Below are 15,262 nucleotides of genomic sequence, written 5' to 3'. Positions count from 1 at the left end.
CTTTTGTCTGGCTGATTTGTTCAGTAGGTAGTATTTATACCGGTTTTTAGTCCCAAATATTTTATGGTCAAAGGAGCTATTCTACTTTTTGCCCTGCTCTTAAAGAAGCATTGAAGTGCTATAGGAATAGATAAAAAGTAAAACCCCAAATAATGCATTGTACTTTATTTGAAAAATATTTTTTAGGACCTGAGAATTGTGTTATATAAGCTCACTTAGTAAAGAAAAGATGCTCTGCATATTGCAGTTTCCTTGTCTGTTTTTATGAATTGTGTTTTGATTGATTTCTCATGGTGATAGGTAATAAATAAAAGCGATTTGGAGCTCAGAATTATAAAGCATGGTAAACTAATGAAGCAATTATTTCATCTTCTCTGGGCTTTGGGAAGACATTTCAGCAATAAGGGTATGTGTATTGGATTTTTACACTGGGATTTTTGAGGTCATTAAACATTTGTGAGGTTTAATGACCATTTCAAAATATCTGCAAGTCCTCCTTTTTTAAAATGTCTTTATTTATGTGTTGTGGAGCTGAAGCTGCTGCTGCTTTTTTATCTTTTTTTTTTGTCTTCATATTATTATTATTATTATTGTTATTATTATGATTAAACTTTGATGTGCTGAATTTGCCAAAAAGGCATTTTAAATCCTATAAAGGAGCCCTCCATTTAACCAAGGTTGTATAATGCTGCATATAGGTAAAACAACTGTTAGCATGCAGTAAGTTGTTTGTTATTACTAAAGTACATTAATTATGCCCAGAATCTCTCATCAGAAGTTTGTTGATTTTAGCATTGTCTGATTATAGGAAAAATGATGTCGTTACTGTTGCTTTCCCAGAGACTTGGTAGCTAAACTTGCAAATCTTAACTTTTATTGTGTAAGCTTCCCCAGTGGTTTTGGTGGGCTTGTCTGCACTTAGCTTAAGCCATTTCCCAGGCTGTATTTCTTCCTTCTGCTGCTGAAAAATGTGCAAAGTGCAGACATTTGGAAAGGGTCTGGTGCATGATTTGGCTTGGAGGTAAACGTCTGTCTTCTGAAAGAAAAGCTTTCAAAGGTGTTCCCTTCCTTAGAAGGTTGAAACTGAACTTCAATTTCTTCACAAAAAGCATGAAGCATGTTTCTGTGAACCATGAGAACTCCCACGTGTGCAGACTGCAAGCTGACAGCCTGTTCAGATATTTCTACTGGCAAATCCAGCAATTTTGTTGCTGTCAGATTAGCTTTTCACTGGCTTCATGAGAAAACTTGTGTTTTCAAAATTAACCTGCTTCTGCACAAAGCTGAGTTTTAACAGATCAGCATTTTCTGATCAAAGCATAAAGAAAGAAAAGGAGAATAGTTCATCCCTGATCATTCTGCTAACAAGCTGGTGATACAGAAGGTAGCAAAGTGCATCCAGACCCCCATCACACACATACTTCTGTGAGTGGGAGTTAGTGAAGCATCCTGCATTTGGGAGATATTTAAATAAGTGTGATAGGCAATAATTAGTATCTAGTTGGTTCATACAATATTCTACATTTTTATCAAGGATATCTTGCATTTAAGAGAGGTTTCTGCAGATGCAACAAACTTTGTGCATATTCTGGTTCTTTTTCACATGGTGTTAAGTAGCACAATGAGGGACTTTTTCTTTCCAGTACATTTTAACAGAAAGTGTGAAGTTGTATCATTCTTTCCTTTTTAATAATGTGCAGTTGACAGATGTATAGCTGCTTTGAATGTAATGTATTTAATGTAATGTGCATCTCATCTCTTTTATATGATGTACAGTCACACACCCTGCCAACATACAGAGTATATTCATTATGTGACCTTTCTATATCTGACTATTTCTCAAATTGCTCAGCATTTGCCAATTTAAGACTCATTTCAGAGGTCCCACAATTTTGCCAAGCTTATAGTGCTGGAGCTGACAGTTTCTGTATCTCTGGTTTATGTCTTAGGTTGAATTATCTTGGGTTGTCTTTAGCCCTCAAAGTTCTACTCTTCTAAAGATGCAGTTAGGAAAAATGTGTTCTTTGGAATTTATTTTAAAACTTTGGCTACCTTTTCTTTGGAAAGGACTAGAGATTTTGCTTTGAAAGAAGAAATGTGTATAATGTGGGTTTTTCTTTGTTTTCAAAAGAGTTTTCTTTCTTCCTTCCTCCCTTTCTTCTAGACTATCACATGGTATATGCTTTTGAACAATATTTTATGCTCTCATGTTAAGCATATTCTATCTCTATGGAACTTTCAAAAAGAAGATGAAAATGTTCCCAGCAGTTTTGTGTCTGGATTACATCAGTAAAGTCTAAGCTTTTTTTTAAGATCAGTCCAAACAGGAGTGAGAAGGAAGCTCATGCAAATACAGGGAAGAGGGAAGCTAAATATTTGATGTAAAAAGACTCTCATGGAGTTTGCAGGTTACACAGATCCCAGCAGTGATGGGGAAAACAAAATAGACTTGGAGCTGGATGGCAGGAACAGGAGAGACCTTAGCTAGGATTTAATTTATTGATTTCTAATTCACAAGCTCTCTTATTCACAGCTCACAACTCATAACTCATGCACCTATGAGCAAAACATAGCTGCTGGGGAGAGCTCTGGCTCTTCCTCCTCTGCCATGGCACAGGTGTCACACTGTGAGGCATGAAAGCCTCAGCAATCCAGCTGCTGCTGCTGCAGCCACTTCAAAAACTGTTTGGGTAAGCTGACACCTTCCAGCTTGGACATTTGGTCTACACCATCTCCAGGAGCCAGCAGGTTTTGCCAGACAAGCAACAGGCAGAGATGATGGTTGCAGGAGACATCAAGCTGCAGGTGGCAATGGCTACATAAGGACCTTTAGTCCTTTCTGGCCACTGTGTCCAGCACAAGTGTTGCCTTCACTTTGGCAGAACAGCAGTGACCCCAGATACATCAGGGAATAACACAGAGCATGAGCCATGTGTCAGCCAAAATCTGAGCAGGAAGTGAGTGAAGAGCCACACCATGGGGAGTGCAGTCAGCCATTGATGCAGGTTGTTCACAGATTTCCAGCACTTTTTTGGATAAATCCCTGAGCAACATCATCTGAATTCAGTGTTGATCCTTCTTTGAGCAGGATGAAGTCCAGGCCTCCTAAATGATCCCTTTGCCCTGCCTGATTCTCTGATAAGAAAGCAGGAGATGTGAGAGGCAGAGAAAGGACTGAGTGGTGGGTCAGAAAAGGTCCTGCTGGGGAAGGAAGGGTGTTCATTTCCCGAGTGCTAATGAAACACAGGGTCCTCAGTGTGTGCTTCAACAGGATCAGCAAACATTAATGTGCTGAGCAGGGCAGGTTCCAGTTCAGCACAGCAAGCTGCTAGAAGTCATCAGGTACTGCATGACCTCAAACCTAAGAGTGTAAATTGAATCAAACCATGTGGCCAAGTAATAATCTTCATTCACTCTCTTGCAAGTTTCCTTTGACTTCTTTTCCTGCCCCCCTCCCCAGTTCACTAAGTAGATAGAAAGAAGATACTTCATCCTGTGGAAAATAGGATATTGATGGAAAGTGTTTTAAGCTGGAGGCCAGAAATATATGTCAGAAATGTTGAAAGGAAGTAGTAAATGAGGCATAACATGCAAGAAGAGACATTACAGTGTCCTTTTTAAATAAGAATTGCATTCCCTTTCTGTCAGTGAGAGCTGGCTGAAAAGTCATGTTTTCTTTCCACAGAGTTGATTTTTTTTCTTCTTTTAAGGCTAGAGCTGTTTCAGTTTTGACGTAAAACCACTTCTACTAAAACATTTTGGCCAATCTACAGATCCTATCTCTAGTCCTGATGAATGTCAGTCATTCCAATGGCTGTGAGAAGTCCTGTATCACAACATGTATGTGAATTCCCCCGACTGTGCTTAGTCTACTTGCTTCCCAAAGCTTCTCAGCCTAGGGAGGAGTCTTGATGAGCTCCTTTAAATCTAGGGACTTCCACTTTCAATTTCCCTGGCTCAGAAGCCAACAGCCCTTTTGGAAGTCTAAGCTCAGTTCCCCCTAGGCATAATTTTCAGTTTCATAACAGTTTGTTCAGTCCAAAATATTTTAAGGAGAACATGCTGGGCTCTACAAACTGTGGTTTTGACAAAGCTCTGTTTGGTCCGAAAATTTCCAGACTGCCCTAGCCTTTGCTGTAGAGTTCCTTAAACAAGACTTTTGACAGGTGGTCACCGAGTGAATGTTCCTCATTCTCTGTCTGACTGACTGATGCCCTTGTGGTCTCATTTGCAGAAGTGTTGAAACACACAGCTGCAACTGAAATTAGCAGGAGCATGCTTTGAATACATGGAGGGCTGTATATTTCTGCTAGAATCCTCCTGTGGAAATATTACAGCAACAAATATTGTGAAAAAGCCCCAGGGGAAATAAATTCTGATCTGGAGACAAACATAGTTAGAAGTGTGCAGTCAGCCAAGAGGCATGTTTTGGGAAAAGTGTGAGGAAAAAGTTCTTAAATTATTGCTTGGGTACTGGACATTGTGTGCTTTGAACGTGATGGGGATCTCAATGGGAAGGGCGATGTGAGAGCATTGTAAGTAACTTCTGCTACTGAGAAAACTTTGTCCCATCCTCACTATGAGCATTTAACATTGCATTTGGTGGAGGTTGGAGACAGAATATCCAGGGGTCTGTTTCTATTTACTCCACCAAAAAGGGAAGCTCCACTCCCCACAAACCTAATAGAAACTACTTCATGTAGCTGTGGAAGGGTTAGTGACAGTTCTACCTGTGCTTAGAAAGTGTTTGTCTCGACATTAAGGGAAGTTGAAAACAGCCACTTCATAATTTCTGGCACCACTGGAGAGCATTTTTAAAGGGAGAAGAAAAAGGGGGAAAGTTTTGCCAGAGGACAGCAGATAAGCACTGTTTGGTGGCAAACTGCTGTCTCAGGATTTCTGACCTAGCTTTGTCTTCAGAACAGAAAAGTTACAAGAATGGCAGGGATTTGAAAAGCTAAATGAGTCTGCAATAGACACTGTTGATTTTTTTTCTTTCATTCAAATAGTAGATTTTCCATCTCCCCACCAGCCCAAGAAGGGGAAAATAAGAGCAAAGTGAGTGGATGGGATGAAGTGCATGTCTGATGCAATGGTAAGTTGGAGAGGACGCAGAGATGTAGTTCTGTGGAAGGAGTGAGTGAAGTTGAGACAACAGCAAGAAAACTGTCATGGTAGGCAGCTGCTGCTGCCTACCTTCCCCCAGTGACTCCATTGCCCCATGCAACCTTTCAGTCCTGTGTTAGTCTGGCATTTAATCACAACTGATAATTTTTTTGAGAGGAAGTTCATGATGGGTCACACTTACATCTCTATCCAATTATCAGTTGCAGATACCAGCCAAATTTACCAGTGCTCAACCTGCAAAATAATACTGGTGATGCTGTGTTGGGCTGCTATGCTGGAAGTGAGTCAGGGCTGATGCAAACAAGTAGAGCAGGCTGATGAGAAATGAGGTTGAGTCTGACAATCTTTGTCTGTAAAAGGATGATGGTACACTTCCCTACCTCTTAGGCTGCCAGAAATACATCTCCCACCATCAGTGTATCCAATGAGCAGTGGAAGCATGTAGTCTGCGACTTTTTCCATCACTTATTTTATTTCTTTCTTTACTTGTTCTTTCCAAAATCCCTTTGTCCAGCTTTATTTATCTCTGTACTCTCTTGCACTCATCACTACTATACTCAGAACATACCAAAAAAAAGTGTTTGTGGGGGAAGCAGGTAATTTCACTGTCTCCGCTGTTAGTTTTCGTTGGATAACCTCGCACAGCCAGCAGCAGCAGCGGCAGCAGCCCTCGGAGGGAGCTGGGGTGATGCGCAGACGCTCGGTGCGGCCGCTCCGTCCCCACCGGAGGGCAGCAGCGCCGCAGCCGCCGTCGCTTCCCGTCCCGGCGCAGGGCAAACTGCTCAGGAAAACTCCTCTGCTCTGCCTTTTAAACGCCGTGTATCACCTCCGACACTGCAAATGGGAAACGAGAAAAGCAGAAAGGAAAAAAGAGAAAGAAAGAAAAAGCTGCTGGAGCACCAGTGCCAGTGAAGTAAGCTTTTCTGCCAGATTCTATGATTAGTTATGAGTTAGTTCTATGAATAATCATAGAATATCCTGAGTTCAAAGGGACTTACAAGGATCATTAAGTCCAACTCCTGGTCCTGCTCGGGACAGCCCCAAGAATCACACCAACACACAAAAACATTTTAAGAATTTTGGTCACTATTCTAATTGGACTAGGCCCACCTTGTTATTAATTCTCTTTTCCCTCTATTGGCATACCTCAGTCTACACACTCTCAATGTATATGTAAGATCAGCCTGGTATGAGAAATTATAATTTATTCATCCACAATTTCCCACCATGAATGGATCCTTCTCCAACCTCTGAACAGCCAAATTTGTTTTGGTTTGATTTTTTTTTTGCCAACCAGGTTGAAAAAAAAAGGTGGAAAGAAGAATATTTTTTCTGTAATTTAGAAGCTAATGCTTTGAGAAATTTTCTATAAATCTATTCTCTCACCTTGATTTAATATCATAGAGGCAAGAAGAAAAAGGAGTCCTTGTATTGCCATAAGTATCTTACCTCTTTGAAGGCATTACTTGAGTGCCTGTAGCTATCTTCACATTTTCATTAGTTTCCAATACACCTTTCATTTTAGCTGAAAGCCTCTTTTCTGTTAAACTGGGAATAATGCAAACCCCATCCCTTTTGATCCTACTCTCTAATTCACAACTTTAGAGCTTATATGTTGTTTTAGTCTGCTCAAATACTTGCTTCTTTGGAGATGGTGATTGCTTATATATAGTCATTAGTTCTCTTCACAAAGGAATGTACTAAAACTGATCCCTTGGGATGCACAAACTTCTTGTCTGTGCAGAGGAGCCAGGCAGAATGGCAACATTACATACCATTGTGGCTAAACAGTGCCATATTGCTCAATTTTCTTACCCTAATGGTTATGAATATAGGAGATCAGATTGATTTTCTTTAAACACTCAGGGAAAGGTGCTTCTGACTTCATGAAGACATCAGCATCTGCCACGAGGAGGCCTCCATGTTTTGAGGTAACTATCTGGTACCTGACCTTAGCCCATGGGGAGAAAAAGGCACTTCTATGTCAGTTTGACTTTTACTTATGTAAATGATTCATGGCTGAGGTGAATCATACTGAAAATTACCTTTTTTTTTTTCCTCTATGACTGAAAGACACTCAAGTTAACACCTCACACAATGTAGCTATCCAAATTGAATAAGCAGATATGGCATATAAAAACAAATAAAAGAGTCTTCATGGCATGTTTTGCAACTTGGCATTTAAGGGAATAAACAGATCAAGAGCAGCCTGGCTGAAAAGGACTTGGGAGTGGTGGTGGGTGGGAGGCTGGACTTGACCCATCACTGTGGTATGGAACCAGTCCACATATGGGGCCCTCAGTTCCCCTCAGAAGGGAGTCAGTGCTTATCTCAAGCTGAAACCTCTTTGACATTCACAGCCTAGTCACCCCTGCTGATGAAAGCCCAGAGCATGACACAGTTTCATTCCAAAACCTGGCCCACAAGAGGAGGAAGTGGTGTCCTGACCTTGTTTCAGATAATAGCTGGTGGTTAGTGCACTTGCTGAAGAAGTAGGGCACTGTCCTGAGCCTGGGAGGGGAATCAAATGTGAGCCTCAGCTCTCCCCTCTCATCACTCCAGCCCTGCAGATCAAGCCCAAGACAGTCCCTCAAAGCTGAAGGAAAGATTTAGCTGTGCATGTGAGGACAGAGGTTGCAATGGTGAAACTTGGCCTTATTTGAATTCCAAAAGCAATGATACAGATAAGTGTCAAAACCCTGTCTGAGAGTTCCCAAATTTATGGTAATGGCAATGAGAAAGCTGAATGTTTACTGCTGCCTGCTGTGAACCTCACTCTGCTCTGCCTACGTGTGTCTGTCCTAGCTCTTTGCTGTGGTGATTCTGAACCTCTCTCAGTTCCAGATGGTGAGGGGTTAAGATACTTTTGGTATGAGTTGTTTTATCTTTAAACGTTATAATAAAAACTTTTCCTACAATTTATTCATTCAACCAAAATAAAATCCAAAAAAAATGTTTATTTCAAGGAAATTCACAGATCTCTCAATCTCTAAATGCTTGTACTGGTACAGCTACCAGTGGCTAACAGAGGAAATTAGGAGAGAATGTTTACACTATGTAGATGAGAAACAACTCATATCTGGTAGTAGAGACATATCTTTTTTTCTCATTGGGAATCATGGTTTCTTAAGTAGGTTGCATTTGTGATGAGCTTTGTTTCTCTCAAAACTGATCATCTTGTCCTTAGATAGTAAAACATCAGAGGAAGAGTATTTCCCAGCAAAATCTGTCTCATGTAAATTCCAGAAACCCTTTTCACTGTAACTATGTTCATTATTTTGTTTATATTGGAACCCACACATTCTCACTCAGACAGAGAATCACATGATTTTTTAGGCTGGAAAAGACCTCTAGGATCATCTGAGTCTAACCATTAACCCAGCCTGCCAAGTCCACCACATGTCCCCAAGTGCCACATCTACATGTCTTCTAAATACCTCCAGATGTGGTGACCCAACCCTGGGCAGCCTGCTCCAATGCTTGACAACTCTTGCAAAGAAGAAATTTTTCCTCATATTTAATTTAAACATCCCTTGGCACAACTTGAAGAATTTTCAACATCTTCTCTGATTATTTAGCTTGCTACCTGGGAGAAGACCAAGTCCTCTTGCCTTGCTACAGCCTCCTGTCAGGTAGTTGTAGAGAGCAATGAGGTCTTCCCAGAGCCTCCTTTTCTTCAGACTAGATAAACACCCCGAGCTCCTGAGCAGTTTCTCATCAGACTTTGCTCCAGATCCACCACCAGCATTGTTGCCCTCCTCTGGTCATGGTCCAACACCTCAATCTCTGTCTTGTCATGAGGGGCCCAAAACTGAACACAGGACTCGAGGTGAGGCCTCATCAGTGATGCAGAAAAAACAGGGAGGTTTCTCAAAGTACTCACATGGGGCTTCCTTGATCTCATGTATGCTAACATGTATGTGTCACTGCCTTTTTATGCCTTGAAGCTGGATGTTTTGAGAAATACACACCAAGAATGCAATACAGAGTATATCTTCCTCCAAATGTTAGCTTTCTAGTCTTCTGGAATTTTAAGTTATGCTTTTTTCCATTACAGTTCAAAATATAACTAAATACTTCACTTTTAACAACTTCAATACCAAGAGAATAAGAAATATACAGGTTTTAGAAATTAAACCAGCTAGGGGTGGAGCTTCCTGTGTTGCTGCTGAGTGGCTCTCAGCAGCAGAGAGGGCCAATAGAGCCTGAGGCCAATAGAGGGCCTCTATTGCCTGAGCCTGGCGCTCTCAGGCAATAGAAGGCCACCCTGGTAGATGAAGAGGCGTGGAAATGGGTCCCTATTCGGGGAGGTAATAACAAAAACTCCTCCCTATCCCCATCATCCAGCCAGGTACCACTTCCGAATAGGTATGAGGTCCTGGATCTAGAGACCCAACTAGATGATTTAGGAGAATGTTGTCTGCCCTGTGAACCCCCCAATTATGATTCATCTGTAAGATGGATCACTACCTCTAGCATCAAGAAGAAAAGAAGGGTAATCGTAGTAGGTGATTCCCTTCTGAAGGGACCTGAGGGCCCCATATGTCGACCAGGCCCATCCTACAGGGAGGTCTGTTGCCTCCCTGGGGCCTGGGTACAAAATATCACTGAGAGACTTCCTGGGCTGATTCTGCCCTCTGATTATTACCCACTGCTGATACTCCAGGCTGGCAGTGATGAGACTGAAAAGAGGAGTGTCAAGGCAATTAGAAAGGACTTCAGGGTACTGGGTTAGGTATTTGATAGGGCAGGAGCACAGGTAGTGTTCTGCTCAGTCCCTTTGGTGGCACAGGAAAATGAAGAAAGAAACAGGAAAATCCACATCATCAACAAGTGGCTTAAGGGTTGGTGTCATCGGCAAAATTTTGGATTCTTGATCATGGGGAAACTTTTACAGCATCTGCTCTGCTAGAACCAGATGGGGTACATCTCTCTGTTAAGGGCAAAAGGTTTTTAGCTCATGAACTGGCAGACCTCATTGAGAGGGCTTTAAACTAGGTTTGAAGGGGGAAGGGGGAGCAGCTGAGCTATCTGGAAGCAGACCCAAGAGTTGCAAGGCTAAGTCAGGGGTGAAGTCAGTAGCCCAGCTGAGGTGCATGTATACCAATGCACACAGCTTGAGCAACAAACAAGAAGAGCTGGAGGCCATGGTGCAACTGCAGAGCTATGATGTAGTTGCCATCACAGAAACATGGTGGGATGACTCACATAGCTGGAGTACTGCACTGGATGGATACAAGCTCCTCAGAAGAGACAGGAAAGGAAGAAGAGGAGGAGGGGTGCCCCTTTATATTAAGCAGACTCTCAATGCCGTAGAAATTGAAACTAAGGAAGATGGAGTTGAATGTCTATGGGTAAGAATTAAGGGGAAGGCCAACAAGGCTGACACCCTACTGGGAGTCTGTTATCATCCACCCAACCAGGAAGAAGAGGTAGATGACTTATTCTATAAGCAGCTAAGTAATGTTTCAAGATCATTAGCCCTTGTTCTTGTGGGTGACTTCAACCTACCAGACATCTGCTGGGAACTTTATACAGCAGTAAAGAGGCAGTGCAGGAAATTCTTAGAATGTATGGAGGACAACTTTCTGTCGCAGCTGGTGGGTGAACCCACCAGGGGAGGGACTATGTTAGATCTGCTGTTTGCAAATAGAGATGGGCTGGTGGGAGATGTGGTGGTTGGAGGTCGCTTGGGGCAGAGTGATCATGAAATAATAGAGTTCTCAATATTTGGTGAAGTCAGGAGGAGCACCAGTAAGACTCTTACACTGAACTTCCAGAGGGCAGACTTTGGCCTGTTTAGGAGACTTATTCAGAGCGTCCCTTGGGAAACAGCCCTTAAAAACAAAGGAGTTCAGGAAAGGTGGGCATGCCTCAAAACAGAGATCTTGAGGGCAGAGGAACAGACTGTCCCTGTGTGCCGAAAGATCAGTCAACGGGGTAAACGTCCAGCCTGGCTGGGCAAGGAGGTCTTGGAGGAACTTGGGAATAAAAAGAGGATGTATCAACGTTGGAAGGAGGGTCAGGTCTCTAAGGAAGTATTCAAGAAGGCTGCTGGAGCATGCAGAAAAAAAAAATAGGGAGGCCAAAGCTCATTTTGAACTTAGAATGGCGACTTCTGTAAAGGATAATAAAAATGTTTTTACAAATACCTTAATGCTAGAAGGAAGGGTAAGACCAGCCTTTGTTCTTTATTGGACAGGGGAGGGAAGTTAGCATCTGCAGATGAGGAGAAGGCAGAAGTGCTTAATGCCTACTTTGCCTCAGTTTTTAGTGGGAAGATGACTTGCCCTCAAAACACCTGCCCACCTGGAATGGTTGATGGTGTCAGGGAGCTGAATGGTCCCCCCATTATCCAAGAAGAGGCAGTCAGAGAACTACTGAAATGCTTGGATGTTCATAAATCTATGGGACCAGACAGGATCCACCCCAGGGTAATGACAGAGCTGGCAAATGAGCTTGCAAAGCCACTCTCCATCATTTACCAACAGTCCTGGCTCACTGGTGAGGTTCTGGTTGACTGGAAGCTGGCCAATGTGATACCCATTCACAAAAAGGGTGCAAAGGAGGATCCTAGTGATTATAGACCAGTCAGCCTGACCTCAGTACCTGGCAAGATAATGGACCAGTTTATATTAAGTGCCATCACACAGAATTTACAGGATGGCCAGGGTATCAGACCCAGTCAGCATGGGTTTAGGAGGGGTAGGTCATGTTTGACCAACCTGGTCACCTTTTATGGCCAGGTAACCCGCCTAGTGGATGCAGGGAAGGCTGTAGATGTTGTTTATTTGGATTTCAGCAAGGCCTTTGGCACTGTCTCCCACAGCACACTCCAGACAAGCTGGCAGCCCGTGGCTTGGACAGGAGCACTCTTTGCTGGGTTAGGAACTGGCTGGATGGCCGGGCCCAGAGAGTGTTGGTGAATGGTGCTGCATCCAGCTGGGGCCGGTCACCAGTGGTGTCCCTCAGGGGTCTGTGCTGGGCCAGTTCTGTTTAATATTTTTATTGATGACATGGATGAGGGTTTAGAGTCTTTCATTAGCAAATTTGCAGATGGCACTAAGCTGGGAGCGTGTGTCAATCTGTCAGAGGGACGGAGGGCTTTGCAGAGGGACTTGGAACAGTTGGATGGATGGGCAGAATCTAATGGGATGAAGTTCAATAAGTCCAAGTGCCGAGTCCTGCACTTTGGCCACAATAACCCCCTGCAACGTTATAGGCTGGGGACAGTGTGGCTGGACAGTGCTCAGGAGGAAAGGGACCTGGGGGTGCTGGTTGACAGCCGGCTGAACATGAGCCAGCAGTGTGCCCAGGTGGCCAAGAAGGCCAATGGCATCCTGGCCAGTATCATGAATGGTGTGGCCAGCAGGAGCAGGGAGGTCATTCTCCCTTGTACTCGGCACTGGTGAGGCCACACCTTGAGTATTGAGTCCAGTTCTGGGCCCTCAGTTTGGGAAGGACGTTGAGATGCTTGAGCGTGTCCAAAGAGAGCAACGAGGCTGGTGAGGGGCTGGAACACAAACCCTGTGAGGAATGACTGAGGGAGCTGGGCTTGTTCAGCCTGGAGAAAAGGAGACTCAGGGGTGACCTTATCACTCTCTTCAATTTCCTGAAGGGTGACTGTGGTGAGCTGGGGGTCGGTCTGTTTCTCCAGGCAACAACAGACAGAACAAGAGGACACAGTTTCAAAGAGCGCCAAGGGAGATACAGGCTGGAATTAAGGAGGAAGTTTTTCACAGAAAGAGTGGTCAAATACTGGAATCATCTACCCAGGGAGGTGGTGGAGTCACCATCCCTTGATGTGTTTAAAAAAAGACTGGATGTGGCACTTGGTGCCATGATATAGCTGAGGTGTTAGAACATGGGTTCGGACTCGATGATCTGGAAGGTCTTTTCCAACCTAGAAATTCTGTGATACTGTAATTAAAGACATCTCCATTGTTCAAATAGTAGGATTGTTTAATTCATATCAGATGGTTTTCCTTAAACTTAAAAAAATAAAAACTCACCTTTCAGAACATTATTGGAAATGTTGTAACAAAAATAGCTTTCTTTTTTTTTTTTTTTTTTTTGTATGGTAGTATTCATTTGTTTGCTTTCTTACTAGAATGACTAACAGTATGGTTTGGTATCACTTTAACCAATTCCAATCTAACTTGAATATAGAGCCATACAAATTCTCTCTGTACAGACATTAAAGATAGACTGGAACCTTCAAAGGATGTTTCATCTAATCCTAGAATAGCATTATTATAGGACAGCTGGGCTGCCCTCAATGTGACTGTCTTTCACATTGATCAGAGAGTCTGGAGGGCAGGCTTAGATGTGAACAGTTAATTTTTTTTGTAGCGAAACCCAGGTGATCTGAACCATTCTGTGGTGCAGGAGGAAAGAGCACTGGATTATGTCTCCTGTTAGAAACCATGTGGACAATTAATTGCAATACAGCCTTCTAAGTACATTAGTTGCATTACTCCCCAGCTATGAGATAAGTCGACCCTTGGACAGGAATTGGGGCATCTGAATTTTACCCCAGCCCAGGAGAGCACTTTTGAAGCAGCTGTCCATTCACCCCACCTCCTCCAGTTTGGCTCACGTGTCAGAGCAGTCCTGGAATACATGAGCCAGGCTTCTTCCCAGGGTTGCAAACCCAAATTGCATGCTCCAGGATCACAGGAAAGGATCTGCAATTGCTCCTGGGCATCCAGGCCTTGAAGACTTAGTGTAAATCAGAGTTCCAAGAAGTAACATCACATCATCGTTGTGCAATGACTTTTAGAAAGGTGAGTGTGGATTCACTGTGCTCTGAAACACACAGAAGGCAGTAGTCGCTAGAGGGAGCCCCTAAATCATCATATCCTACACCAAACCCCGCTTCAGCTCTTAAAAGTTGAAGCACTTCAATAGTGCCACGGAGTGTTACTGCCTCCAGTACTCGGTAAAGAAAACGAGGGAAAGAGACAGGAATATGCAAGGCTTCTGCAAAATTCGACATTCATTCCACCTTCTGAAAAAAATGCAGACTTTTTAAAGATTTCCTCACAGAAAACCAGCTATTGCAAATTCAGTGCATTGGTTGGGAACAGAATTAGCTTTGCCCTAGACCTTTTAAAAATGTCAGCACTTTTTCAAAAAGTAGCATCAGTGAGAGTGCATTCACCTCTCCCTCCTTCAAAGATCAAACACCAAAACGGGCACAAATTGTCACTCTGAAAATCTTTAGACCACAAGCACAGCCCACCTTCCTTTAACTTCATAACACCATAGGTGTGCCCAGTGGCAATTCCCAGCAGCCAGACTTCAACAAGTGCTACTTAGAGCAGCAAACTGGTCTGGCTCTCTCTGTGCTTGAAGAGGGCTGTGTAAAAGACAGCAAAAGCATGTTCCTGTTGTGTAACTGCAGGCATGCATTCAATTTTCTGCTGTATTCTAAATTTAGTAAATAACATAGCAGTTACAGTTTGTGGTTCTCTGTTACAGACTCTACAGAATTTGCAAGAAGTCCTGGAAAAACACAACAAGGATATGAGAGCTGTGGAGATGGCCCCAGCTGCAAAAGAAGCTCTCTCAGTCAGCAGGGATTGATTGTAACCTGGGCAGAAAAACCCAGAAACAGCTCAGAAGGTGTTTCTTTTTAGAAAATATGCAGCAGTAGAGGGCATCAGACAACAAGAAATCTGTAGACCTTAATGTATGCTTGAAGTGCTGAAGGCCCAGTGAAGGGAATGGGAACTAGAGAGGTACAGATTGGGATTCTGCAATGCAGGTGAGCATCAGAGAGCAGACTCTGAGAGAAGTCAAGCCAGACACATCACTCCTTCTGTGCATGTTGGCTGTAACCATTCCAGCATGTTAATGCTGTGGTGGGAGGGAAAAGGGAAGGGATCACCTTTGCTACTCAAACTTGCCTCAGAGGTGCTCCACTAACAATCCAGCCTCAGCACTGCAATTTATACCACCAACTCACCACAACATCTCCCTTCTCTCAGAAGATACAAAAATGCAGGAAACTGTTAGTAAAGCAAGATTGCTCTTGGGTAATGCCTCATGCTGTCCCAAAACACTCAGTACAAGAGGACTCACATAAGAAAAACCAATAAATTAAGCACTAGCCAGCATGTAACCTTAATTT

The sequence above is a fragment of the Molothrus ater genome, chromosome 2 (genome assembly GCF_012460135.2).
Source record: "Molothrus ater isolate BHLD 08-10-18 breed brown headed cowbird chromosome 2, BPBGC_Mater_1.1, whole genome shotgun sequence".
Classification (NCBI taxonomy): Eukaryota; Metazoa; Chordata; class Aves; order Passeriformes; family Icteridae; genus Molothrus; species Molothrus ater.
The sequence above is the reverse complement of the archived record's forward strand: the minus strand, read 5'-3'. Positions refer to the sequence as shown.